Source organism: Salvelinus sp. IW2-2015, unplaced genomic scaffold (assembly GCF_002910315.2).
Source record: "Salvelinus sp. IW2-2015 unplaced genomic scaffold, ASM291031v2 Un_scaffold3399, whole genome shotgun sequence".
Classification (NCBI taxonomy): Eukaryota; Metazoa; Chordata; class Actinopteri; order Salmoniformes; family Salmonidae; genus Salvelinus; species Salvelinus sp. IW2-2015.
This window is the reverse complement of record NW_019944680.1, coordinates 194,839-199,184: the sequence shown is the minus strand read 5'-3', so window position 1 is coordinate 199,184 and position 4,346 is coordinate 194,839. Positions and strand designations below refer to the sequence as shown.

Here is a 4,346-nt window from a genome sequence, read left to right as displayed (position 1 = left end):
TCCTCTCCCTCCTCCTCTTCCCCTCTCATACTCTCCTGCCTCTCCCCGCCTCCTCTCTTCCCTCTCATATCTCCTCCCTCTCCCGCCTCCTCCTCTCCCCCTCCTGCTCTTCCCCTCTCATACTCTCTCCTCTTCCCCTCCTCCTCTTCCCCTCCTCATACGTCTCCTCCTCGATCCCCTTCCTCGCTCTTCCCTCTCAATACTCTCCTTCCTCTTCCTCACTTTCCTCTTCCCTCCTTTCCCCCTCTCCTCTTGCCCCTGTCATACTCTCAGCTCCTGTCCCCTCTCATACTTTCCCCTCTCCTCCTCGGTGCGCTCTCTTCCCCTCCTCTCATGACTCTCCTCGTTCACACTCTCCCTCCTCTCCGCCCTCTCATACTCTACCTCCTCTCCCCCTCATACGGCTTCCTGCCTCTCCCCTCATACTCTGCCTCTCGCCCCTCATACTCTCCTCCTCTCGCCTCCCTGATACTCTCCTCCTCTTCGTCCAGACTCTTCCCTCCTCGGCCCTCCTCATACTCTCTCCCTCTCATAATTCCTCTCTTCTCTCGTCATACTGCTCCCGTCCTCTCGCTCCCGTCATACTCTCCCATCGGCCCTTGTTCACAACTCTCACTCGCCTCTCCCCTCTCAAACTCTCCTCCTCTCCCCTCCCTCATACTCTGCCTCCTTTCCCTCTCTCATATTACCTCCCTCCTCCCGCTCGTCATACCTCTCCTCCTCTCCCCCCATACTCTCCTCCTCGTCGCCTCATACTCTCCTCCCTCTCCCCCTATACTCTGCTCCTCCTTCCTCTCTCATACTCTCCTCCTCTCCCTCCTGCATACTCTCCTAATCGCCTCGTTCCATTCTGCTCCTCCCTTCCCTCTCTCATACTCTTCTCCGCTCTCCTGTTCTCTCCCTCTTCCTCTCTGGCAGAGGGTAAGGGCATCTGGCGAGGTAAGGGCATCTTGGCAAGAGGTAAGGGCGATCTGGCAGAGGTAGGGAATCTGGGTGAGGTAAGGGCATCCTGGGTGAGGTAAGGGCAAATCTGGGTGAGGTTAAGGGCACTGGCGCAGGGAGGTAAGGGAATTTGAACAGGAGGTAGGGCATGCTGGCAGAGGTAAGGGCGATCTGGCAGAGGGTAGGGAATCTGACAGAGGTAAGGGCATCTGGCAGAGTTTAAGGGCATCTGGGTGAGGTAAGGGCCTCTGGCAGAGGTAAGGGGAATCTGACAGAGTAAGGTGGCATCTGCAAGAGGTTAAGGGCATATGGCAAGAGGTTAAGGGCATATGGCAGAGTTAAGGGCATCTGGGTGAGGTAGGGCATCTGGGTGAGGTAAGGGCATATGGCAGAGGTAAGGGGCAATCTGGTGAGGTAAGGGCATATGGCAAGAGGTAAGGGCTTCTGGCAGAGGTAAGAGGCATATCGGCCCAGAGGTGAAGGGCATATGGGCGGAGGTAAGGGCATCTGGGTGAGGTAAGGGAATCTGGCAGATGTAAGGGCATCTGGGTGAGGTAAGGGCATCGCTGGGTGAGGTAAGGCATCCTGGGTGAGATAAGGGCATCTGGGTTGAGGTAAGGGCCATCTGGGTGAGGTAAGGGCACTGGTGAGGTAAGGGCATCTGGGTGAGGTAAGGGCATCTTGGGTGAGGTTAAGCATCGTTTTGGCAGAGGTAAGGGCAATATGGCCAGGAGGTAAGGGCATCTGGGTGGAGGTAAGGGCATCTGGGTGAGGTGAAGGGCATGTCTGGCAGAGTTAAGGGCACTGGCAGAGTTTAGGGGCATCTGCTGGGGTGGAGGTATAGGGCACTTGGGTGAGGTAAGGCATCTGGACAGAGGTAGGGGCATCTGGCAGAGGTAAGGGCATCTGGCAGAGGTAAGGGCATCTGGGTGAGGTAAGGGCCATCTGGGTGAGGTAGGGCATCTGGGTGAAGATAAGGGATCTGGGTGAGGTAGGGCATCTGGGTGAGGTTAAGGGCATGTCTGGGTGAGATACAGGGGCATCTGGGTGGGTAAGGGCATCTGGGTGAGGTAAGGGCAATCTTGGGGCTGAGGTAAGGGCAATCCTGGCCGAGGTAGGGCAAATCGTGGGTGAGGTAACGGGCATCTGGGTGAGGTAAGGGTCATCTGGCAAGAGGTAGGGCATTGGGTGAGGTAAGGGCATCTGGGTGAGGTAAGGGCATCTGGGTGAGAATAAGGGGCATGCTGGGTTGAGGTAAGGGCATCTGGTGAGGTTAAGGGCATCTGGCTGAGGTTAAGGGCATCCTGGCAGAGGTAAGGGCAATCTGGGTGAGGTAAGGGCATCTGGAGAGGTAAGGGCATCTGGGTTGAGGTAAGGGCCATACCTGGGTGAGGTAAGGGGCATCTGGGGTGAGATAAGGGCTCTGGGTGAGTAAGTGGCATCTGGGTGAGGTACACGGGCATTGGCTGAGGTAAGGGCATCTGGGGCGAGAGGTAAGGGATGGCTGGGTGAGGTACAGGGCATCTGCCTGAGGTAAGGCATCTGGGCAGAGGCAGCTCAGTCTGTTCAACAGGAAATGAATCATGATGTACACAGAATGCTATCATACTGAGAGAGAGACAATGAGTAATACCGGAGGGGAGAGGGAGAGGGAAGAGGGGGAAGGGGGGGAAGGGGGGAGCACTGTGTGGTAAAATAAACACAGGTGTACGTGGTGTTTGATAACCAATGGAATGCAATGGACAAAAACATGCAAAACTCTTTCAAATCTCCATCTAGTCTCATCCCATCTAGTCTCATCCCATCTAGTCTCATCCCATCTAGTCTCATTCCATCTAGTCTCATCCCATCTAGTCTCATCCCAGTCTCACGTCCATCTAACTCAATAACACTCCAAAAGCCAAAGAGATTATTCATTAATACTTTATATACAAAATTCTAATATTAGTACAAGTATATTCAACATTTTCGCAGCATTATAATATTAATGATACATACTTTACGTATATTAATCTTTTCATATTTGACAGTACATACATAAAAATGCACAACTCAAGGTCTAGTTTACTTTGATTGTGTACTGTAAATACATGCTCTGGTGTTAGGATTTTCTTTACAAACTGCTGTTATGGTTTTCTAACTTACAGTAAGATTAAAACAGTTTGAGTGTCAGAGTTCACTTGTCAAAAAAAAATGGAAAAAAACTAAAGAAACAAAATGAAAGACAGGAACAAATCAAGAAAACTAGAAAGTGAACACTGCATTACTTGGCACGTGGTGCATACTCCATCCACCCACTTCTCCATCTATGTCATATTATTGGATGGCCCACCTTTCAATTTTCTCTTCCAGCCAATGGCAGGCAGGTAATATTTGTGACATTCACAGAACGCCCAATGACTGGTCGAGTTAATTTTGCATGGTCCGGTGGCCCGGATTTGCTCATTTTAGACCATTCCATTGGTCCTTAGGTGAAATCTCCACCCACACAAGGCACCGGGACCATGCAAAACAAACTCCACCAATGAGAGCAATGGTGGAACCTTTGGGGCGGGGCTAACATGAGAGTCAGGTCTCAGTAAGAGGATGATTGACAGAGGTCAAGTATGACATGGTCATTATAACACCCGTGTGTTTGTGGTAATGCTAGGGGTGGGTCAGACGGACAGAGAGAGATAAACCTATGTATGCTACTTCGCACACTCTGTCACTACTCTAGTACTCACCTTAGTCTTACTAACACCTGTCAACTACTGACTATCTCTAGTACCTCACCCTAGTCTGTACTACACCTCGTTCAACTAACTGACTATCTCTAGTACCTCACGCCTAGTCTGTACTCCACCCTGTCAACTAACTGACTATCTCTAGTACTCACCTAGTCTGTACTACACCCTGTCAACTCTAAACTGGACTCATCTCTAGTTACCTCACCCTAGTCTGTACTCCTACCCTGTCAACTAAACTGACTGGTACCTCACCTAGTCTGTCCTCATCACTGTCAACTAACTGACTAACTGTAGTACTCCCTAGTCTGTACTCACCCTGTCAACTAACTGACTAACTGTAGTACCTCACCCTAGTCTGTACTACACCCTGTCAACTAAACTGACTAACTCTAGTCCTCTCACCCTAGTCTGTACTCCACCCTGTCAACTAACTGTAGTTACCTCACCCTAGTCTGTACTACGCGCTGTTCAACTAACTGACTAACTGTAGTACCTCAAAACATCACCTGTTTTTGTTGTCTGCGTGTGTTCATCCATCACTATGAACAGTGAAATCGATTTTAACCAGGGCCAATAGCAGCCATTTATCTCCCAGTTGCAGGTACATATCCCTGTGGTTGTGATGGTCTGAGGAGGATGGGGCTGTTTAGCGCTGTTGATTTTGTTAAGGCTTAC

The 4,346-nt window shown here is 50.7% G+C and overlaps 1 long non-coding RNA gene across 2 annotated transcripts in view; it reads right to left on the bottom strand.

Annotated features, from left to right (window-relative positions):
• Window positions 1-3,694: 3,694 nt before the first annotated feature.
• Window positions 3,695-4,346, bottom strand: part of LOC139025846 (uncharacterized) — a 4,091-nt gene continuing 3,439 nt past the window's right edge. The window contains exons 3-4 of one of the 2 annotated variants that reach the window (XR_011477489.1): window positions 3,987-4,050; window positions 3,695-3,734 (exon numbers count right to left, since the gene is read on the bottom strand). This is a non-coding gene — a long non-coding RNA (uncharacterized lncRNA). Of the gene's footprint in view, window positions 3,744-3,986; window positions 4,051-4,346 lie in introns of both variants that reach the window. The other variant, XR_011477491.1, reaches the window with a different exon arrangement.